Here is a 25,091-nt window from a genome sequence, read left to right as displayed (position 1 = left end):
GGTTGCTTAGAGGTTTGGCAATTTTTGAAAAATCCTTTATAAACCTCCTGTAGAATCATGCATGCCCCAGAAAGCTTCTGATTGCCTTAACATTGGCAGGTGGTGGTAGTTTTTCAATTACCTCTACCTTAGCTTGATCCACCTCTATCCCCTTGTTCGAGATTTTGTGCCCAAGGACAATTCCTTCAGTCACCATAAAGTGACACTTCTCCCAGTTTAAAACCAGGTTAGTCTCTTGGCATCTCTTTAGAAAAAGTGCTAAATGGTTAAGGCAGGAGCTGAATGAGTCTCCAAACACTGAAAAGTCATCCATGAAGACTTCCAAAAATTTTTCCACCATATCAGAGAAAATTGAGAGCATGCACCTCTGAAAGGTTGCAGGTGCATTGCACAGGCCAAATGGCATCCTTCTGTATGCAAATACTCCAGATGGGCATGTGAATGCCGTTTTCTCCTGATCCTGGGGATCTACTGCAATTTGATTATAACCTGAATATCCATCCAGGAAGCAGTAGTATTCATGACCTGCTAGTCTTTCTAGCATATGGTCTATGAATGGTAAAGGAAAATGATCCTTTCTGGTGGCTGTATTGAGCCTTCTGTAATCAATACACATACGCCACCCAGTAACTGTTCTTGTAGGAACCAGTTCATTTTTTTCATTATGAACCACTTTCATGCCACCTTTCTTAGGGACGACTTGGACAGGGCTCACCCAGGGACTGTCAGAAATAGGATAAATAATCCCAGCCTCTAGTAATTTAGTGACCTCTTTCTGCACCACTTCCTTCATGGCTGGGTTCAGCCGCCTTTGTGGTTGAACCACTGGCTTGGCGTCACCCTCCCGTAAGATCTTGTGCATGCATCTAGCTGGACTAATGCCCTTAAGATCACTGATGGACCACCCAAGAGCTGTCTTGTATGTCCTTAGCACTTGAATTAGTGCTTCCTCTTCCTGTGGCTCTAAGGTAGAGCTTATGATTACAAGAAAGGTATCACCTTCTCCCAAGAATGCATATTTTAGGGAAGGTGGTAATGGTTTGAGCTCGGGTTTAGGAGGTTTCTCCTCTTCCTGAGGGATTTTCAGAGGTTCTACTATTTTCTCTGACTCCTCCAGATCAGGCTGAACGTCTTTAAAGATGTCCTCTAACTCTGATTCGAGACTCTCAGCCATATTGACCTCTCTTACCAGAGAGTCAATAATATCAACACTCATGCAGTCATTTGGGGTGTCTGGATGTTGCATGGCTTTGACAACATTTAACTTGAACTCCTCCTCATTGACTCTCAAGGTTACTTCCCCTTTTTGAACATCAATGAGGGTTCGGCCAGTTGCTAGGAAAGGTCTTCCTAGAATGAGAGTTGCATTCTTGTGCTCCTCCATTTCCAGCACCACAAAGTCAGTAGGAAAGGCAAATGGCCCAACCTTGACAATCATGTCCTCAATCACGCCTGATGGGTATTTAATGGAGCCATCAGCAAGTTGAAGACATATCCTGGTTGGTTTAATTTCTTCAGTTAAACCAAGCTTTCTGATAGTAGATGCAGGTATTAGGTTGATACTTGCCCCAAGATCACATAAAGCTTGCTTGGTGCAAGTGCCCTCTAATGTGCATGGTATCATAAAGCTCCCAGGATCTTTAAGCTTCTCAGGTAAGCTTTTCAGAATGACTGCACTGCATTCTTCAGTGAGGTAAACTTTTTCAGTTTCCCTCCAATCATTCTTATGACTTAAGATCTCTTTCATGAACTTAGCATAAGAGGGTATTTGCTCCAGTGCTTCTGCAAACGGAATCTTTATTTCAAGAGTCCTGAGATAGTCTGCAAAGCGGGCAAATTGCTTATCCTGTTCCGCTTGGCGGAGTTTTTGAGGATAAGGCATTTTGGCTTTGTATTCCTCAACCTTAGTTGCTGCAGGTTTATTACCTACAGAAGTGGGTTGGGAAGCCTTTTTAGAAGGGTAGACATCAGCACTTGTATGTGACTGATCCCCCACTGGCATTTGAATGCCAGAGGTGGAAGCTGGAGTGGCGTTAGACGCCACTTCCTTGTTTGTTACTGGCGTTTGAACGCCAGAACCATGCTCCCCTTGGGCGTTCAACGCCGAATTCATGCTTGTTTCTGGCATTGACGCCAGGAATGAGCATGAGCTGGGCGTTCAGCGCCAGCTTTATTCCTCTCTGGGCTCTGATTGTCCTCAGAGGGATTTTGAGTAGCCATTTGTTCATTTCTTGGTTTCCTGCTGCTTTGAATTGAGGTATTTAATGTTTTCCCACTTCTTAATTGAACTGCTTGGCATTCTTCTGCTATTTGTTTTGACAGTTGCTTTTCTGTCTGCCTTAATTGTACTTCCATATTCCTGTTAGCCATTCTTGTTTCCTATAATATTTCTTTGAATTCGGCTAGTTGCTGAGTTAGAAAATCTAATTGCTGATTGAATTCATTAGCCTGATCCGCTGGACTGAGTTCTGCAGTTATTGTTTTAGCTTCTTCTTTCACGGAAGATTCACTGCTTAGGTACAGATATTGATTTCTGGCAACTGTATCAATAAGCTCTTGAGCTTCTTCAATCGTTTTTCTCATATGTATAGATCCACCAGCTGAGTGGTCTAGAGAAATCTGAGCTTTTTCCGTAAGCCCATAATAGAAGATGTCTAATTGCACCCATTCTGAAAATATTTCAGAGGGGCATTTTCTTAGCATCTCTCTGTATCTCTCCCAGGCATCATAAAGAGATTCATTATCTCCTTGTTTGAAGCCTTGGATGCTTAGCCTTAGCTGTGTCATCTGTTTTGGAGGGAAATAGTGATTCAGGAATTTTTCTGACAGCTGCTTCCATGTTTTTATGCTGTTCTTAGGCTAGTTATTTAACCACCTCTTAGCTTGATCTTTTACAGCAAATGGAAACAGTAATAATCTGTAGACATCCTGATCCACTTCCTTATCATGTACTGTGTCAGCAATTTGCAAAAATTGTGCCAGAAACTCTGTAGGTTCTTCATGTGGAAGACCAGAATACTGACAGTTTTGCTGCACCATGATAATGAGCTGAGGATTCAACTCAAAGCTACTAACTCCAATGGAGGGTATACAGATACTACTCCCATATGAAGCAGTAGTGGGGTTAGCATATGACCCCAGAGTCCTCTTGGACTGTTCATTCCTACTTGCTTCCATGATGGAATACAAGGGATAATTTATATGTTGATTTTTTTTTATTTTATAGATGTGGAATAAATAAAAATGGAATATATAAAAAAATTTGAAAATATTTTGAAAAAAATTTTTTTCGAAAAAATTTGAAATTGAAATCTGAATTTTATATAAAAATTTCGAAAATGTAGTTTTAAAATTAGTTTGAAAAGATATTTTTTTGAATTTTGAATTTTATGATGAAAGAGAAAAACACATAAAAGACACAAGACTTAAAATTTTTAGATCTAATGCTCCTTATTTTCGAAAATTTTTGGAGGGAAAACACCAAGGAACACCAAACTTAAAAATTTTAAGATCAAGGCACAAGAAAAACTCAAGAACACCTTGAAGATTCACAAGAACACCAAGAACAAAAGGAAGAACACCAAACTTAAAATTTTTAGAAAACTTTAATAAAATTTTCGAAAATTATAAAAAGATTAACAAGAAAACACCAAACTTAAAGTTTGGCACAAGATTAAATCAAGAAAAATTATTTTTGAAAAAGGATTTAAAAAGAAGGTGCCCAATTGGCAAGAACATAAGCCAACGCTATAACCAACTAAGTTAAAAATGTAATGTATTTTAAAGATGTATTATTTTTATGGATAAAATAAATTTTTGAAAACTAAGGTTTTGAAAAAGCACAAGAAAAACAAGAAAAGACACAAAACAAGAAAAACTTGAGATCAAACAAGAAAAATAAACAAGAACAACTTGAAGATCAAGGAAGAACCTAGAACACTAACACGAAAAACAAATTTTTTTTTTTTTAAAGAGAATATAAAATATGCAATTAACACCAAACTTAGAACAAGACACTAAACTCACGAAAAATTAACAATTAATAAAAAAAATAATATTTTTGAAAAGAAACTATCCTATCAGAATTTGATGACTCTATAACAATAAAAATAATAAAAATAAATTATTCCTAATCTAAGAAATAAAATAAACCTTTAGTTGTTCAAACTCAAATAATCCCCGGCAACGGCGCCAAAAACTTGGTGCACGAATTTGCAATCCGTACAACTAACCAGCAAGTGCACTGGGTCGTCCAAGTAATACCTTACGTGAGTAAGGGTCGATCCCACGGAGATTATTGGTTTGAAGCAAGCTATGTTTATTTTATTAATCTTAATCAGGATACCAATAGAGTTCTTTAGCCTCGTATAAAGTAAAAAGGGCATAAAATAAATAGTTGTTACTTGTTGTGCAGTAATGGGGAATATGTTGGAGTTTTGGAGATGCTTTGTCCTTTGAACTTCAACTCTTCCTTGAAATCCTTCAACACACGCAAGGCTCCTTCCATGGCAAGCTCTATGTAGGGTGTCACCGTTGTCAATGGCTACTTCCCATCCTCTCAGTGAAAACGTTCCTATGCTCTGTCACAGCACGGCTAATCATCTGTCGGTTCTCAATCAGGTTGGAATAGAATCCATTGATTCTTTTGCGTCTGTCACTAACGCCCAGCCTTCAGGAGTTTGAAGCTCGTCACAGTCATTCAATCCCAGAATCCTACTCGGAATACCACAGACAAGGTTTAGACTTTCCGGATTCTCATGAATCCCGCCATCAATCCGGCTTATACCACGAAGATTCTGCGTAATGAATCTAAGAGATACTCATTCAGTCTGATGTAGAACGGAGGTGGTTGTCAGGCACACGTTCATGGTTTGGGGAAGGTGATGAGTGTCACAGATCATCACCTTCTCCATAATTAAGCGCGAATGAACATCTTAGATAAGAACAAGCGTGTTTGAATGGAAAAACAAAGGAATTGTATTAATTCATCGAGACGCTGCAGAGCTCCTCACCCCCAACAATGGAGTTTAGAGACTCATGCCGTCAAAGTGTATAAAATTCAGATCTGAAAATGTCATGAGGTACAAGATAATTCTCTAAAAGTTGTTTAAATAGAAAACTAGTAACCTAGGTTTACAGAATATGAGTAAACTAAGATAATTGGTGCAGAAATCCACTTCTGGGGCCCACTTGGTGTGTGCTGGGGCTGAGACTAAAGCTATCCACGAGTAGAGGCTTTTCTTGGAGTTAAACTCCAAGTTATGACGTGTTTTGGGCGTTCAACTCCGGATCATGACGTGTTTCTGGCGTTTAACTCCAGACAGCAGCATGTACTTGGCGTTTAACGCCAAGTTACGTCGTCTATCTTCGCGCAAAGTATGGACTATTATATATTGCTGGAAAGCCCTGGATGTCTACTTTCCAACGCCGTTGAGAGCGCGCCAATTGGACTTCTGTAGCTCCAGAAAATCTATTTCGAGTGCAGGGAGGTCAGGATCCAACAGCATCAGCAGTCCTTTTTCAGCCTAAGTCAGGTTTTTGCTCAGCTTCCTCAATTTCAGCCAGAAAATACCTGAAATCACAAAAAAATACACACACTCATAGTAAAGTCCAGAAATATGATTTTTACCTAAAAACTAATAATATTTAACTAAAAACTAATTAAAACATGCTAAAATCTACATGAAATTACCCCCAAAAAGCGTATAAAATATCCGCTCATCAGCCTCCCAATGCTTGAGCACTCAAAGCACTCCGATGGTCACACGTGGAGAATCGATTAAAGAGCATAGCATGAAGAAGAGGTTGGAAACTCCGGTGGAAAATGAGGAATGCTACTTTGTGTTAGAACAATTGGAGGAACCTATGACCATTGAAGAAAAGGAAGAAGTGGTTGAAGACTTAGGAGATGCGGAACCTCCATGGGGACCTAGAGTTATAGAAAACTCCTCCAAGAAGATTGAAGTTGATGTTGAGGAGGAATGTGCACAACCTCCGAGGCATATTCTATATGAAGACTTGGAGAGAATGAAGCAAGAATTGAGCTCACTTGGTGATGAATATCATGCATCCAATCTTCTTGGTGAAGAATCCTTTGAATTTGAAGAACCTTCTCCCAATGAATTTGAAAGTGATGTGGAGGTAGATTTCTCTCAACCTCCCATTTATGACATGAGTGATGGAAAAGAGTTAGATAAAGTTGATGAACAAAGGATTGAGAATGAAGAAGTTTATGAAGAGGTGGAGATTGACAAAGAAGCAAACAAGGGAGTAGAGCTTGCAAGCACATTGGAGATACCTCTCCCCAAGCCACCACCATCCATTCTCTCATTCAAGTGGGTAAATTCCTTATACTTAAGCTTTGTTATTCCCCTTGAATATGGTTTGCTTGAGACGGATGGTCAACTTAGAAAAATTAGTGGCTTTAAGAGTAAAAAGGAGATGGTTAGTGGTTGGAAGCATCATTCTAGGTTCATTATGGTCACATGTCCAAAGCTTGATAGCAAAGGTTGGTGTATAACTAGAGTACATGGGTCTAGAAGGATGTTTGGTCACTTTGTTGAGAATTCACCTTGCTCACCATCCACATGGATTAATGATAATCAACTTGGAGATGGGTGTGAAGACAAAATATGGGATCCGGGAACACATGAAGATCAACATTGGGAGCCCATGGTTTGTGAAGAACTCCATCAAAGCTTGGAGATATTAATCTTGAATGATGGAGCTTATTGGAAGTCTAAGCATTGGTGGAAGTTCCAAGATGAGTACAAGCACAAGCCACCTTGAGAGAAGCTCCCCATAAGTCCAACTTAAGGACAATAAATAAAAGTGCTAGGTGGGAGACACCCCACCATGGTAAAATCCTTTCATTTTCTCTTTTGTACATATTGGTAGAACTAGTTTAATTTCATGTTTAGATTAGTTGGTTGAGTTTAATTAGTATTTTATCATGTTAAATAAGGTTTTAGGGTGTTTTGGAAGCTATTTGGAGGTTTGGAATGCTTGGATTGGTGTAGCAACATAATAAAAAAATTTTTGAAAAACAAAGCACCATCCACGCGTACGTGCACTGTACGCGTACGCGTGCATCATGCATTTTCGACAATCCACGTGCGCGCGCCATGCGTGCGTACGCGTGGATTGAAAAGTTCCACATTCCATACATTTTCCAGAGAGTTGTGCCTACGCCGCGCCAACGTTATGCCTTTGGCATAACCCCACTCATGCGCACGCGCACACAACGCATACGCGCCACTCTCGAAATAAACCATCTGCACGCGTGCGGCATGCGCGCGTACACGCGGATTTCCTTCCTTCACCACATTTCTTTTCTTCTCCTCTTTCCATTTCTTTCCTTCTCCTTTCTTCTTCCCTCCTCCTACTCCTCATCTAACACTTCCAAACACCATGGATAACCATTTATTTTAGTTAGTTAATCAGTTTAGTTTTCATTTTATTTTCTATCTTTTCATTATAAGTGTTAGATTATTGACTTTGTTTACTATACATTGCTGCCCCTTATTGCCTAAATACTATTTTAGCATGAATGTTTTTAGACAATCTTTGTTGGATTCTATGATTGAGGTTATATTTTGCTACTTGGTTTTGAGTTTTTCATGCTTACCTTTTGAAAAATACCAAGTGATGAGAATTGCCTTCGAGCTTATAACTCTTTTGAATTGCATGTTGTAGCTAGCCACCATGTGATTTGAGCCTTATTCTGTGATTAGGCAACTTCTTGATGGATGATGTTGTGCATTTACCTTAATGCATTGTATTTCATGATCATATGCATCTATAGGCTTAGCTTGAATGCTTTCATGCTTCTTTAATATTTGTTTTACTTTACAAGTTCAATTAGAGCATCTCAAGCATACTAGAATGAGTAAAGTGCATGCTTCTTTTGTGACATAGCTTTTATGCTAATGTGTGTTCTAAACCGCGCAATTTAGAATTCACACACCTAATATTTCTTAATGTCACACTAATTCACTCACTCAATTCTAGTGATTTACCTCACTCCAACAAAGTATGCTTCTTTGATTTTGTATTGTCTCATCTTATGGTGTTATATTTTTGTTTTCCATGAACAATGCACCACAAGCAAACATGGAAGCGAAAGAAAGAACACGCAGCAATCCGGAGACTCGCCGTACCCCCTTGCTCATTCTTCAATGCACCGAGGACGGTGCAAACTTTTAAGTGTGGGGAGGTCGTCCGACCGGTCGGCGATTTTGGGTGAAAAATTTCTAATCTCAACACTTTTGCATTTTATTTTAGGATTTTAGGATTTTTGGCATTTTCTTCATTTTGCATATGTATACACAATAAGCTTAGTCAAAATAACAAAATTTTTCAAGATTTCTATCTATAGGGCACCAATTGATTTGAGTGAAAACTTTTCATAGAACTTACTTGAATTATATATATTGTGGAACATGAATTTTTGAGCTAAGAACACAAGCCTGCAAGATTTGAGCCTAATAGTGTGGTTACATTTTATAACCACTTATTTTCCTTCTTGTGTGCATTATTCTCTTTCTATGATTGTAATATTTGATTTGTTTGATTCTCTATTTTCATTATTTTGTGTATTCATGCATTTATGATTGAGGCCATTATTTCATTAGCTCACTTGTCCAAATGGCCTTACCTTTTATCTTCCTTTGTTAGCCAAATTTGAGCCTACGATTAACCCACTTTGTTCTTAATTTAGCACGTTACAAGCCTTAAAGCGAAAAACAATAAATGTCCTTAAGTTGGATCTTTGATTGGCTTAGGCTAGTGTGTGTGAGTATCATTCAAGTGTGGAAACCTTGGGACATTGGGTGAATAAAAGGGTAGTTTTGTATTGTTATTGAAAATATTGGAAATTGGGTACTGATGAGCGGATAATTTGTATACTTTTTGGCATTGTTTTTAGTATGTTTTTGATATGATATAGTTAGTTTTTAGCATATTTTTATTAGTTTTTAATTAAAAATCACTTTTCTGGACTTTACTATGAGTTTGTGTATTTTTCTGTGATTTCAGGTATTTTCTGGCTGAAATTGAGGGACCTGAGCAAAAATCTGATTCAGAGACTAAAAAGGACTGCAGATGCTGTTGGATTCTGACCTCCCTGCATTCGAAGCGGATTTTCTGGAGCTACAGAAGCCCAATTGGCGCACTCTCAACGGCGTTGGAAAGTAGACATCCTGGGCTTTCCAGCAATATATAATAGTCCATACTTTGCCCAAGATTTGATGGCCCAAACCGGCGTTCAAAGTCACCTCAAGGAATCCCAGCGTTAAACGCTGGAACTGGCACCCAAATGGGAGTTAAACGCCCAAACTGGCACCAAAGCTGGCGTTTAACTCCAAGAAGAGTCTCTACACGAAATTGCTTCATTGCTCAGCCCAAGCACACACCAAGTGGGCCCGGAAGAGGATTTTTATGTCATTTACTCATTTCTGTACACCCTAGGCTACTAGTTTCTTATAAGTAGGACCTTTTACTATTGTATAAAAAAAATCTTTTGATCACTTTTAGATCTCTAGATCATCTTTGGACATTCTAGTTCTTAGATCATTGGGAGGCTGGCCATTCGGCCATGCCTAGACCTTGTTCTTATGTATTTTCAACGGTGGAGTTTCTACACACCATAGATTAAGGTGTGGAGCTCTGCTGTACCTCGAGTATTAATGCAATTACTATTGTTCTTTCATTCAAATTCCGCTTGTTCTTTATCCAAGATATCACTTGTTCTTCAACATGATGAAGGTGATGATTGACGCCCATCACCATTCTCACTCATGAACAAAGTGACTGACAACCACTCTTGTTCTACAAGCATTTGAGGCTTGGTGAATATCTCTTGGATTCTGATTGCACGATGCATGGTTGATCGCCTGACAACCGAGTGCTCGCCTGACAAACGAGCCAACCATTCCGTGAGATCAGAGTCTTCGTGGTATAGGCAAGAACTGATGGCAGCATTCAAGAGAATCCGGAAGGTCTAACCTTGTCTGTGGTATTCTGAGTAGGATTCAATGATTGAATGACTGTGACGTGCTTCAAACCTGTAACCTACTGGGCGTTAGTGACAGACGCAAAAGAGTTATTCTATTCCGGTAGGGGAGGGAACCACACCGGTGATTGGCAGCACTGTGACAGAGTGTGTGCATTAGCTTTCACTGCGAGGATGGGAGGTAGCTGCTGACAACAGTGAGACCCTATACGAGCTTGCCATGGAAAGGAGTAAGAAGGGTTGGATGAAGACAGTAGGAAAGCAGAGAGATGGAAGGGAAGGCATCTTCATACACTTGTCTGAAGCTCTTACACCAATGAATTACATAAGTATCACTATCTTTACCTTTATGTTATTTTCGTTCATCACCATATATATCTGAGTTTGCCTGACTAAGATTTACAAGATGACCATAGCTTGCTTCAATACTAACAATCTCCGTGGGATCGACCCTTACTCACGTAAGGTTTATTACTTGGACGACCCAGTGCACTTGCTGGTTAGTTGTGCGAAGTTGTGTAATGCCATGGTATTGAGCGCACCAAGTTTTTGGAGCCATTACCAGGGATTATGAGAGTTGTGAAAAAGTATAGTTCACAATTTCGTGCACCAAGTTTTTGGCGCCGTTGCCGGGGATTGTTCTAGTTTTGAGCAAGCCTTTGGTAACATCAGTGCCAAGATCCGGCAACAACATCAAATTTTTGGTGTTATTGCCCGGGATTGTTCAGGCTGGACAACTGACGGTTCATCTTGTTGCTTAGATTAGGTATTTTTTTTTTTCGAAATTCTTGAAGATGAATTCTAGAGTTTCATGATGATTTGTTGAAATCTGGCTGGCTGAGAAGCCATGTCTAATCTGATTGGACCGAGGTTTCAACTTATCACCACAAGAGCTTGTTGATTTCGTATCAATCTTGCTTTTGGAGCAGTGATTTGCTAAGGCTTGGCTGACCTTTGGTCATGTCTAGTGTTTTGGACCGAAGCTTTCTTTGGAAGCTTGGCTGGCTGTGAAGCCATGTCTAATTCCTGGACCGGAGTCTTAGACTAGCATTGCACTGATTCCTGGAATTCTCATTAAGAATTTTGATACCTTCTTTTTCCACTTAATTTTCGAAAAACACAAAAAAATTAAAAAAATTAAAAAATCATAAAATTCAAAAATATTTCTTGTTTGAGTCTAGTGTCTCATCCTAAGTTTGGTGTCAATTGCATGCATTCATATGTCTTAGTGATCTTCAAGATGTTCTTGATGATTCACTTGCTCTGATCTTTGAATTCTATTGACTTGAGTATTTTGTGTGTCTCATATGCATTTTCAGTTCATTAGTGTCAGTAGTATACAAACTGCTAAGTTTGGTGTCTTGCATGCATTGTTATTTGATTCTTGTTGTATTTTAATTATTAAAAATCCAAAAATATTTTTAATTTGTGTCTTTTCAAGTCAATGATACAAAGAATTGAAGATTCAGAACATACTGCAGAGGAATTATACAGAAAAAGCTGAGCATTCAAAAATGCCCAGTGAAGAAGGCAGACTGGCGTTTAAACGCCAGCCAGGGTACCTGGTTGGGCGTTTAACGCCCAAAAAGGTAGCATTTTGGGCGTTAAACGCCAGAATGTATACCATTCTGGGCGTTTAACGCCAGGATGGTGCTAGGGGGAAGATTTTGTTTCAAAATCAATTTTTTTCAAGTTTTCAAAGTTTTTCAAAACCAAATCTTTTTCAAATCATATCTTTTCACTCAAATGTTTTCAAAATCAATTTCTTTCCTTTTTAAAAGATACTTACTAACAATTAATGATTTGATTGAACATTTTTTGCCTTTTCTATTAAGAAAGGTTTTATGTTTGAATCATATCTTTTCTTGTTAGGTAAGTCATTAATTTTCTAAATCATATCTTTTCAAAATTGTTTTCAAATCATATCTTTTAAAATTGTTTTCAAATCATATCTTCTCAATCACATCTTTTTAAAACCATAACTTTTCAATTAAATCTTTTTAACCACATCTTTTTCAAAATAGTTTTCAATCAAATCTTTTTAATTTCTAATTTCAAAATCTTTTTCAAAAATCACTTGATTTCTTTTCCATCTTCAATTTTCGAAAATTATCAACAATTTCTTTGATTGAATTTTCGAAAATTCTCTTCCCTCCTTCCCACATCCTTCTATTTATGGAGTACCACTCCTTTTAAATGCACAATTCGAACTCTAACTAGTAAAGTTCGAATTCTTCTTCTCCTTCTTCTTTCTATTTCTTTGTTCCTCTGACATTTCAAGGAATCTCTATACTGTGACATAGAGGATTCCATATTTTCTTGTTCTCTTCTCTTTCATATGAGCAGGAGCAGAGACAAAGGCATTCTTGTTGAAGCTGATCCTGAACCTGAGAGGACCCTGAAGAGAAAGCTAAGAGAAGCCAAAGCACAACTCTCTTTAGAGGACCTAACCGAATTCTTCAAGGAAGAAGAACACATGGCAGCCGAAAACAACAATGCCAACAATGCAAGGAAGGTGATGGGTGACTTCACTGCACCTACTCCTGATTTCTATGGGAGAAGCATCTCTATCCCTGCCATTGGAGCAAACAACTTTGAGCTTAAACCTCAATTAGTTTCTCTAATGCAACAGAATTGCAAGTTCCATGGACTTCCAATGGAAGATCCTCATCAGTTTTTAGCTGAATTCTTGCAAATCTGTGACACAGTCAAGACTAATGGGGTTAACCCTGAGGTCTATAGACTGATGCTATTCCCTTTTGCTGTAAGAGACAGAGCTAGAATATGGTTGGATTCTCAACCTAAAGAAAGCCTGGACTCTTGGGAAAAGCTAGTCAATGCCTTCTTGGCAAAGTTCTTTCCACCACAAAGATGGAGTAAGCTTAGAGTGGAAGTCCAAACCTTCAGACAGAAGGATGGAGAATCCCTCTATGAAGCTTGGGAAAGATACAAACAATTAATCAGAAGATGTCCCTCAGACATGCTTTCTGAATGGAGCATCATAGGTATTTTCTATGATGGTCTCTCTGAACTATCCAAGATGTCTTTGGATAGCTCTGCTGGAGGATCTCTTCATCTGAAGAAGACGCCTGCAGAAGCTCAAGAATTGATTGAAATGGTTGCAAATAACCAATTCATGTACACTTCTGAAAGAAATCCTGTGAACAATGGGACTAGTCAGAAGAAAGGAGTTCTTGAGATTGACACTCTGAATGCCATATTGGCTCAGAACAAGATATTGACTCAACAAGTCAATTTGATTTCTCAAAGTCTGTCTGGAATGCAAAATGCACCAACAGTACAAAGGATGCTTCATCTGAGGAAGAAGCTTATGATCCTGAGAACCCTTCCGTGGAAGAGGTGAATTACCTAGGAGAACCCTATGGAAATACCTACAATTCTTCATGGAGAAATCACCCAAATCTCTCATGGAAGAATCAAGAGAGACCTCAACAAGGTTTCAATAACAATAATGGTGGAAGAAACAGGTTTAGCAATGGCAAGCCTTTTCCATCATCTTCTCAGCAACAGACAGAGAGTTCTAAGCAGAATACTTCTGACTTAGCAACAATGGTCTCTGATCTAATAAAGACCACTCAAAGTTTCATGAATGAAACAAGGTCCTCCATCAGAAATTTGGAAGGACAAGTGGGTCAGCTGAGCAAGAAGGTTACTGAACTCCCTCCTAGTACTCTCCCAAGTAATACAGAAGAAAATCCAAAGGAGAGTGCAAGGCCATCAACATGGCCGAATATGGAGAGGAAAGAGAGGAAGAAGACGCCACTGAGAAAGACCCCAGTGGGCGTGCACCACTCTCCTCTGAGTTCCTCAATGAGGAACCTTGGGAATCTGAGGCTCAAAATGAGACCATAGAGATTCCATTGGACTTACTTCTGCCATTCATGAGCTCTGATGAGTATTCTTCCTCTGAAGAGGATGAGTGTGTTACTGAAGAGCAAGTTGCTAAATACCTTGGAGCAATCATGAAACTAAATGACAAGTTATTTGGAAATGAGACTTGGGAGGATGAACCTCCCTTGCTCACCAAAGAACTGGATGACTTGTCTAGGCAGAAACTGCCTCAAAAGAGGCAGGATCCTGGGAAGTTTTCTATACCTTGTACCATAGGCACCATGACCTTCAAGAAGGCCTTGTGTGACTTAGGGTCAAGTGTGAACCTCATGCCCCTCTCTGTAATGGAGAAATTAGGGATCTTAGAGGTGCAAGCTGCAAGAATCTCATTAGAGATGGCAGACAACTCAAGAAAACAAGCCCATGGACTTGTAGAGGATGTTCTGGTTAAAGTTGAAGACCAGTACATTCCTACTGATTTCATAGTCCTAGAGACTGGGAAGTGCATGGATGAATCCATCATCCTTGGCAGACCCTTCCTAGCCACAGCAAAGGCTGTGATTGATGTTGACAAAGGAGAGTTAATCATTCAAGTGAATGAAAAATCCTTGGTGTTTAAGGCCCAAGGATATCCCTCTGTCATCATGGAGAGGAAGCATGAAGAGCTCCTCTCAAAACAGAGCCATACAGAGCCCCCACAGTCAAACTCTAAGTTTGGTGTTGGGAGGCTACAACCAAACTCTAAGTTTGGTGTTGAAACCCCACATTCAAACTCTAAGTTTGGTGTTGGGAGGTTTCAACACGGTTCTGAGCACTTCTGAGGCTCCATGAGAGTCCTCTGTCAAGCTAATGACATTAAAGAAGCGCTTGTTGGGAGGCAACCCAATGTTTTATAATTAATTATTTTCTTTTGTTATTTTATCTTTTTTGTAGGTTGATGATCATAAGAAGTCACAAAAACAATGAAAAAAAGCAAAAACAGAATGAAAAACAGGAAGAAAAACAGCACACCCTGGAGGAGAAGAAACTGGCGTTCAAACGCCAGTAATGCTAGCTGTTGGGCGTTTAACGCCCAGTCTGGCACCATTCTGGGCGTTTAACGCCAGAAAGGGGCACCAGACTGGCGTTAAACGCCAGTAAAGGGCAAGAACCTGGCGTCAAACGCCAGGAATGGGCACCAGCCCGGCGTTTAACGCCAGAAATGGCTCAAAACGTGATTTTGAGCAACATTTGGTGAAGGGATGACTTTTCCTTGACACTACAGGATCTGTGGACCCCACAGGACCCTACCATCACTCTCTCTCTTCTTCCCCCATTCACCAATCACCTCAACACCTCTTCCCCAAAAACCCCTCACCTATCAAATCCCATCTTTCTCTTCACCACTCACATCCATCCCTCATAAACCCCACCAACCTCACCCTTCAAATTCAAACCACTCTCCCTCCCAAACCCACCCATAATGGCCGAACCTTTACCCCCTCTCTCCTATAAATACCCTTCTTCAACTCTTCATTTTCACACAACCTAAACACCCTTTCTTCCCCCTTCTTGGCCGAATACACCACCATCTCCATCTTCCTCATTTCTTCTTCTTCTACTCTCTTCTTTCTTCTTTTGCTCAAGGACGAGCAAACATTTTAAGTTTGGTGTGGTAAAAGCGTTGCTTTTTCATTTTTCCATAACCATTTATGGCATCCAAGGCCGGAGAAACCTCTAAAAAGAGGAAAGGGAAGGCAAAAGCTTCCACCTCCGAGTCATGGGAGATGGATAGATTCCTCTCAAGGGTGCATCAAGACCACTTCTATGAAGTTGTGGCCTTGAAGAAGGTGATCTCCGAGGTCCCCTTTTCACTCAAAAAGGGTGAATATCCGGAGATCCGCCATGAGATCCGAAGAAGAGGTTGGGAAGTTCTTATCAACCCCATTCAACAAGTCGGAATCTTGATGGTTCAAGAGTTCTATGCCAATGCATGGATCACAAAGAACCATGACCAAAGTGTGAACCCGAATCCAAAGAATTATCTCACTATGGTTCGGGGAAATACTTGGATTTTAGTCCGGAGAGTGTGAGGGTGGCGTTCAACTTGCCTATGATGCAAGGAGATGAGCATCCTTACACTAGAAGGGTCAACTTTGATCAAAGGTTGGACCAAGTCCTCACAATCATATGTGAAGAGGGCGCACAATGGAAGCAAGATTCAAGAGGAAAGCCGGTCCAATTGAGAAGGCATGACCTCAAGCCCGTGGCTAGAGGATGGTTAGAGTTCATACAACGCTCAATCATCCCCACTAGCAACCGGTCCGAAGTTACCATAGACCGGGCCATCATGATCCATAGTATCATGATTGGAGAAGAAATAGAGGTTCATAAGGTTATAGCCCAAGAACTCTATAAGGTGGCGGACAAGACCTCCACCTTGGCAAGGTTAGCCTTTCCTCATCTCATTTGTCACCTCTGTTATTCAGTTGGAGTTGACATAGAGGGAGACATTCCCATTGATGAGGACAAGCCCATCACCAAGAAAAGGATGGAGTACACAAGAGATCTCACTCATCATGAGATCCCTGAGATTCCTCAAGGGATGAATTTTCCTCCACAAAACTATTGGGAGCAACTAAACACCTCCCTAGGAGAACTAAGTTCCAACATGGGACAACTGAGGGTGGAGCATCAAGAACACTCCATCATCCTTCATGAAATTAGAGAAGATCAAAGAATCATGAGGGAGGAGCAACAAAGACAAGGAAGAGACATTGAGGAGCTCAAGCACTCCATAGGATCTTCAAGAGCAAGAAAGAGCCGCCATCACTAAGGTGGACCCGTTCTTTGATTTCCTTGTTATTGTTCCTCTGTTTTTCGAATTTTAATGCTTATGTTTATCCATGTTTGTGTCTTATGATCATTAGTGTCTTAGTGTCTATGCCTTAAAGTTATGAATGTCCTATGAATCCATCACCTTTCTTCAATAAAAACGTGCCTAATTGATAAAAGAAAGAATTGCATGAATTTTGAATTTTATAATAGTTTAATTATTTTGATGTGGTGGCAATATTTTTGTTCTCGAATGTATGCTTAAACAGTGCATATGTCTTTTGAATTTGTGGTTCATGAATGTTGGCTCTTGAAAGAATGATGAAAAAGGAGACATGTTACTGAGGATCTGAAAAATCAATAAAATGATTCTTGAAGCAAGAAAAAGCATTTCAAAAAAAAAAAAAAAACGAAAAAAAAGAGAGAGAAGGAATAAGAGTTGTGATCCAAGGCAATAAGAGTGTGCTTAAGAACCCTGGACACCTCTAATTGGGGACTTTAGCAAAGCTGAGTCACAATCTGAAAAGGTTCACCCAATTATGTGTCTGTGGCATGTATGTATCCGGTGGTAATACTGGAAGACAGAGTGCTTTGGGCCACAGCCAAGACTCAATAAATAGCTATGTTCAAGAATCATCATACTTTACTAAGAGAATCATTAACACTATCTGGATTCTAAGTTCCTAAAGAAGCCAACCATTCTGGATTTCAAAGGATAGAGTGAGATGCCAAAACTGTTCGGAGGCAAAAAGTTAAAAGCCCCGCTCATCTGATTAATACTGATCTTCACAGATGTTTTTGGAATTCATTGCATATTCTCCTCTTTTTATCTTATTTGATTTTCAGTTGCTTGAGGACAAGCAACAATTTAAGTTTGGTGTTGTGATGAGCGGATAATTTGTATACTTTTTGGCATTGTTTTTAGTATGTGTTTGATATGATATAGTTAGTTTTTAGCATATTTTTATTAGTTTTTAATTAAAAATCACTTTTCTGGACTTTACTATGAGTTTGTGTGTTTTTCTGTGATTTCAGGTATTTTCTGGCTGAAATTGAGGGACCTGAGCAAAAATCTGATTCAGAGACTAAAAAGGACTGCAGATGCTGTTGGATTCTGACCTCCCTGCATTCGAAGCGGATTTTCTGGAGCTACAGAAGCCCAATTGGCGCGCTCTCAACGGCGTTGGAAAGTAGACATCCTGGGCTTTCCAGCAATATATAATAGTCCATACTTTGCCCAAGATTTGATGGCCCAAACCGGCGTTCAAAGTCACCTCAAGGAATCCCAGCGTTAAACGCTGGAACTGGCACCCAAATGGGAGTTAAACGCCCAAACTGGCACCAAAGCTGGCGTTTAACTCCAAGAAGAGTCTCTACACGAAATTGCTTCATTGCTCAGCCCAAGCACACACCAAGTGGGCCCGGAAGAGGATTTTTATGTCATTTACTCATTTCTGTACACCCTAGGCTACTAGTTTCTTATAAGTAGGACCTTTTACTATTGTATAAAAAAAATCTTTTGATCACATTTAGATCTCTAGATCATCTTTGGACATTCTAGTTCTTAGATCATTGGGAGGCTGGCCATTCGGCCATGCCTAGACCTTGTTCTTATGTATTTTCAACGGTGGAGTTTCTACACACCATAGATTAAGGTGTGGAGCTCTGCTGTACCTCGAGTATTAATGCAATTACTATTGTTCTTTCATTCAAATTCCGCTTGTTCTTTATCCAAGATATCACTTGTTCTTCAACATGATGAAGGTGATGATTGACGCCCATCACCATTCTCACTCATGAACAAAGTGACTGACAACCACTCTTGTTCTACAAGCATTTGAGGCTTGGTGAATATCTCTTGGATTCCTGATTGCACGATGCATGGTTGATCACCTGACAACCGAGTGCTCGCCTGACAAACGAGCCAACCATTCCGTGAGATCAGAGTCTTCGTGGTATAGGCAAGAACTGATGGCAGCATTCAAGAGAATCCGGAAGGTCTAACCTTGTCTGTGGTATTCTGAGTAGGATTCAATGATTGAATGACTGTGACGTGCTTCAAACCTGTAACCTACTGGGCGTTAGTGACAGACGCAAAAGAGTTATTCTATTCCGGTAGGGGAGGGAACCACACCGGTGATTGGCAGCACTGTGACAGAGTGTGCATTAGCTTTCACTGCGAGGATGGGAGGTAGCTGCTGACAACAGTGAGACCCTATACGAGCTTGCCATGGAAAGGAGTAAGAAGGGTTGGATGAAGACAGTAGGAAAGCAGAGAGACGGAAGGGAAGGCATCTTCATACACTTGTCTGAAGCTCTTACACCAATGAATTACATAAGTATCACTATCTTTACCTTTATGTTATTTTCGTTCATCACCATATATATCTGAGTTTGCCTGACTAAGATTTACAAGATGACCATAGCTTGCTTCAATACTAACAATCTCCGTGGGATCGACCCTTACTCACGTAAGGTTTATTACTTGGACGACCCAGTGCACTTGCTGGTTAGTTGTGCGAAGTTGTGTAATGCCATGGTATTGAGCGCACCAAGTTTTTGGAGCCATTACCAGGGATTATGAGAGTTGTGAAAAAGTATAGTTCACAATTTCGCGCACCAGGTACATACTCATGTATTGATCAAATGTAAAACCTTATGCATTGAGGTTCTTGTATATAGAAAGAAAAAAATGAGAAAAAAACAAAAGAGAAAAAGAAAAGAAAAAAAAAGAAGAAAAATAATATGAAAAAAAATAGGAAAAGAAAGAAAAAGAAGAAAAAGAAAGAATAAAAAGGGGACAAAATGCCCCAAAGCAAAGTGAAGCTCAATAAAGATCAATGCATAAGTGTTGTGAAATGAAAAGGAAATGCATGAGTATGTGGAAAAGTGAGGAATGGGTAGTTAGGTTAGAACTTAATTGTATAGGTTGTCATAGGTTAGGCGGGAAGTCTAAGCTTATCAAAGATTCAAATTCCAAGCTCACTTAACCAAATATGCATCCTACCTTGACCCTAACCCCATTACAACCTATGAAAAGACCTCATGATTGTTAGAAGAAGAACAAATCTTAGAAAGCATGATTAAGGGAGAATTGAGAGAATCAACCCTAAACACTTGAGAGAATAGAGTGCAAATACATCCGGTGAGGGTTCGATGCTCGATCACATGTTTCCACCTATGATCATCTCTTCTCATGCAAGTTTGTAAAAATATTTAATAACTCAATTCAATTGTGGATTAGACTTGCTAGTCCTTAGCCCTTGTGCATATATGCTTCTTGGGAATTGATTTATTTTGACCAAGCAATTGCATTCATGTAGATAATTGCATATAGGTAGATTGCATTTAGTTAGTTCCCATTGAATAAATGCCATACCCTTACTTCATTCTTGGTTTTAGCATGAGGACATGCTTGGTTTAAGTGTGGGGAGGTTGATGATGAGCGGATAATTTGTACCCTTTTTGGCATTGTTTTTAGTATGTTTTTGGTAGTTTTAGTTGAGTTCTTAGTATATTTTTATTAGTTTTTAGCTAAAATTCACTTTTCTGGACTTTACTATGAGTTTGTGTGTTTTTCTGTGATTTCAGGTATTTTCTGGCTGAAATTGAGGGACCTGAGCAAAAATCTGATTCAGAGACTGAAAAGGACTGCAGATGCTGTTGGATTCTGACCTCCCTGCACTCGAAGTGGATTTTCTCGAGCTACAGAAGCCCAATTGGCGCGCTCTCAACGGCGTTGGAAAGTAGATATCCTGGGCTTTCCAGCAATATATGATAGTCTATACTTTGCCCAAGATTTGATGGCCCAAACCGGCGTTCAAAGTCACCCTCAGGAATTCCAGCGTTAAACGCCGGAACTGGCACCAAAATGGGAGTTAAACGCCCAAACTGGCATAAAAGCTGGCGTTTAACTCCAAGGAGAGTCTCTACACGAAAATGCTTCATTGCTCAGCCCAAGCACACACCAAGTGGGCCCGGAAGTGGATTTCTATGACATTTACTCATCTTTGTACACCCTAGGCTACTAGTTTTCTATAAGTAGGACCTTTTACTATTGTATTATACATCGGGGTAGCTATCTTTGAGTTTCATGCTATCTTAGATCATTTGGGAGGCTGGCCATTCGGCCATGCCTAGACCTTGTTCTTATGTATTTTCAATGGTGGAGTTTCTACACACCATAGATTAAGGTGTGGAGCTCTGCTGTACCTCGAGTGTTAATGCAATTACTATTGTTCTTCTATTCAATTCCGCTTGTTCTTTGTCCAAGATATCACTTGTTCTTCAACTTGATGAATGTGATGATCCGTGACACTCATCATCATTCTCACTTATGAACAAAGTGACTGACAACCACTTCTGTTCTACAAGCAACAAGGCTCTAGTGTTTATCTCTTGGATTCCTGATACACGATGCATGGTTGATCGCCTGACAACCGAGTGCTCGCCTGACAAACGAGCCAGCCATTCCGTGAGATCAGAGTCTTCGTGGTATAGGCGAGAACTGATGGTGGCATTCAAGAGAATCCGGAAGGTCTAACCTTGTCTGTGGTATTCTGAGTAGGATTCAATGATTGAATGACTGTGACGTGCTTCAAACTCCTAGCAGGCGGGGCGTTAGTGACAGACGCAAAAGAATCACTGGATTCTATTCCGGCCTGACCGAGAACCGACAGCTGATTAGCCATATGCTGTGACAGAGCATAGGAACATTTTTACTGAGAGGATGGGAGGTAGCCACTGACAACGGTGAAACCCTTGCATAAGCTTGCCATGGAAAGGAGTAAGAAGGATTGGATGAAGACAGTAGGAAAGCAGAGAGACGGAAGGGAAGGCATCTTCATACGCTTATCTGAAGCTCTCACCAATGATATACATAAGTATCTCTATCTTTATCTTTATGTTTTATTCATTCATCATCTATACCCATTTGAGTCTACCTGACTGAGATTTACAAGGTGACCATAGCTTGCTTCATACCAACAATCTCTGTGGGATCGACCCTTACTCGCGTAAGGTTTATTACTTGGACGACCCAGTGCACTTGCTGGTTAGTTGTGCGAAGTTGTGTTTATGCCATGGTATTGAGCACCAAGTCTTTGGAGCCATTACCGGGGATTGTTTGTGTAAAAGTAGTGATCACAATTTCGTGCACCAGGTTTTTGGCGCCGTTGCCGGGGATTGTTCTGTGTATGGACAACTGACGGTTCATCTTGTTGCTTAGATTAGGTATTTTTCTTCAGAGTTCTTAAGAATGAGTTCTAGAGTTTCATGATGATCTGTTGAAATCTGGCTGGCTGAGAAGCCATGTCTAATCTTATTGGACCGAGTTTTCAACTTATCACCACAAGAGCTTGTTGATTTCTATCAATCTTGCTATTGGAGCAATGATCTGCTAAGGCTTGGCTGGCCATTGGCCATGTCTAGTGTTTTGGACCGAAGCTTTCTTTGAAAGCTTGGCTGGCTGTGAAGCCATGTCTAATTCCTGGACCGGAGTCTTAGACTAGCATTGCAATGATTCCTGGAATCCAAACTGAGAATTCTGAAACCTTTATTTTCTATTTTCACATAATTTTCGAAAAAAGCACAAAAAAATTTACAAAATCAAAAAAACCAAAAATATTTTATGTTTCTTGTTTGAGTCTAGTGTCTAATCTTAAGTTTGGTGTCTTGCATGCCTTGTTTATTTGATCTTAGTTCTATTTTCAAGTCAATAGTACAGGGGACTGAAGATTTAGAACATGCAGCAGAGGAATTACACAGAAAAAGCTGGGCGTTCAAAACGCCCAGTAAAGAAGGACAGACTGGCGTTTAAACGCCAGCCAGGGTACCTGGTTGGGCGTTTAACGCCCAAAAAGGTAGCATTTTGGGCGTTAAACGCCAGAATGGATACCATTCTGGGCGTTTAACGCCAGGATGGCACAAGGGGGAAGATTTTGTTTTCAAATCAAATTTTTTTCAAGTTTTCAAAGTTTTTCAAAATCAAATCTTTTTCAAAACATATCTTTTCAATCATATGTTTTCAAAATCAATTTCTTTCCTTTTTCAAAGATACTTGCCATCAATTAATGATTTGATTCAACATCTCAAGATTGTTGCCTTTTCTGTTGAGAAAGGTTTAATGTTTGAATCATATCTTTTCTTGTCAGGCAAGTCATTAATTTTTAAAATCATATCTTTTAAAATTGTTTTCAAATCATATCTTCTAAAATTGTTTTTCAAATCATATCTTCTCAATCACATCTTTTTAAAACCATAACTTTTCAATCATATCTTTTTAATCACATTTTTTTTTCAAAATAGTTTTCAATTATATCTTTTTAACTTCTAATTTCAAAATCTTTTCAAAAATTACTTGATTTTTTTTCTTTCATTCTTGGTTTTCGAAAATCAATTAAAGTTTTTCAAAATATTTTCAAACTTTTTCACTTAATTTTCGAAAATTTCCTTCCCCTCTTCTCGCATCCTTCTATTTATGGAGTACCACTCCTTCTCAATGCACAATTCGAACTCTATCTCATTAAGTTCGAATTCTTCTACCCCTCTCTTCTATTTTTCTATTCTTCTGACACCTAAAGGAATCTCTATACTGTGACATAGAGGATTCCACATTTTCTTGTTCTCTTCTCTTTCATATGAGCAGGAGCAGAGACAAAGGCATTCTTGTTGAAGCTGACCCTGAACCTGAAAGGACCTTGAAGCGAAAGCTAAGAGAAGCTAAGGCACAACTCTCTATTGAGGACCTAACCGAATTCTTCAAAGAAGAAGAAGACATGGCAGCCGAAAACAGCAACAATGCCAACAATGCAAGGAAGGTGCTGGGTGACTTTACTGCACCTACTCCCGACTTCTATGGGAGAAGCATCTCTATCCCTGCCATTGGAGCAAATAACTTTGAGCTTAAGCCTCAATTAGTTTCTCTAATGCAACAGAATTGCAAGTTCCATGGACTTCCATTGGAAGATCCTCATCAGTTTTTAGCTGAATTCTTGCAAATCTGTGACACAGTCAAGACTAATGGGGTTGACCCTAAGGTCTATAGACTGATGCTATTCCCTTTTGCTGTAAGAGACGGAGCTAGAATATGGTTGGACTCACAACCTAAAGAAAGCCTGGACTCTTAAGAAAAGCTAGTCAATGCCTTCTTGGCAAAGTTCTTTCCACCTCAAAAATTGAGTAAGCTTAGAGTGGAAGTCCAAACCTTCAGACAGAAGGATGGAGAATCCCTCTATGAAGCTTGGGAAAGATACAAACAATTGATCAGAAAGTGTCCATCTGATATGCTTTCTGAATGGAGCATCATAGGTATTTTCTATGATGGTCTCTCTGAACTGTCCAAGATGTCTTTGGATAGCTCTGCTGGAGGATCTCTTCATCTGAAGAAGACGCCTACAGAAGCTCAAGAGCTAATTGAAATGGTTGCAAATAACCAATTCATGTACACTTCTGAAAGGAATCCTGTGAACAATGGGACAAGTCAGAAGAAAGGAGTTCTTGAGATTGATACTCTGAATGCCATATTGGCTCAGAATAAGATATTGACTCAACAAGTCAATTTGATTTCTCAAAGTATGTCTGGAATGCAAAATGCACCAAGCAGTACTAAGGATGCTTCATCTGAGGAAGAAGCTTATGATCCTGAGAACCCTTCAATGGAAGAGGTGAATTACCTAGGAGAACCCTATGGAAACACCTATAATTCATCATGGAGAAATCACCCAAATTTCTCATGGAAGAATCAAGAGAGACCTCAACAAGGTTTCAACAACAATAATGGTGGAAGAAACAGGTTTAACAATGGCAAACCTTTTTCATCATCTTCTCAGCAACAGACAGAGAATTCTAAGCAGAACCCCTCTGACTTAGCAACCATGGTCTCTGATCTAATCAAAACCACTCAAGGTTTCATGACTGAAACAAGATCCTCCATTAGGAATTTGGAGGCACAAGTGGGACAGCTGAGCAAGAAAGTTACTGAACTCCCTCCTAGTACTCTCCCAAGCAATACAGAAGAAAATCCAAAAGGAGAGTGCAAGGCCATCAACATGGCCGAATTTGGAGAGGAAGGAGAAGCAGTGAACGCCACTGAGGAAGACCTCAATGGGCGTGCACTGACCTTCAATGAGTTCCCTAATGAGGAACCATGGGAATCTGAGGCCCAAAATGAGACCATAGAGATTCCATTGGACTTACTTCTGCCTTTCATGAGCTCTGATGAGTATTCTTCCTCTGAAGAGGATGAGTATGTCACTGAAGAGCAAGTTGCTAAATACCTTGGAGCAATCATGAAGCTAAATGACAAGTTATTTGGAAATGAGACTTGGGAGGATGAACCTCCTTTGCTCACCAAAGAACTGGATGACTTGTCTAGGCAAAAATTACCTCAAAAGAGACAAGATCCTGGGAAGTT

At 39.7% G+C, this 25,091-nt stretch overlaps 2 non-coding genes across 2 annotated transcripts; both read right to left on the bottom strand.

Annotated features, from left to right (window-relative positions):
- Positions 1-12,890: 12,890 nt before the first annotated feature.
- Positions 12,891-12,998, bottom strand: LOC130978138 (small nucleolar RNA R71). The gene has a single exon (XR_009085798.1). It is a non-coding gene; the product is annotated as a small nucleolar RNA R71 (small nucleolar RNA).
- Positions 12,999-23,859: 10,861 nt separating this feature from the next.
- Positions 23,860-23,967, bottom strand: LOC130977237 (small nucleolar RNA R71). Its single transcript, XR_009084938.1, has one exon. It is a non-coding gene; the product is annotated as a small nucleolar RNA R71 (small nucleolar RNA).
- Positions 23,968-25,091: the final 1,124 nt, after the last annotated feature.

This window comes from Arachis stenosperma, chromosome 4 (assembly GCF_014773155.1).
Source record: "Arachis stenosperma cultivar V10309 chromosome 4, arast.V10309.gnm1.PFL2, whole genome shotgun sequence".
In the NCBI taxonomy this organism is placed as follows: Eukaryota; Viridiplantae; Streptophyta; class Magnoliopsida; order Fabales; family Fabaceae; genus Arachis; species Arachis stenosperma.
Note: the sequence above shows the minus strand (reverse complement) of the source record. Positions and strands in the feature narration are given on the sequence as shown.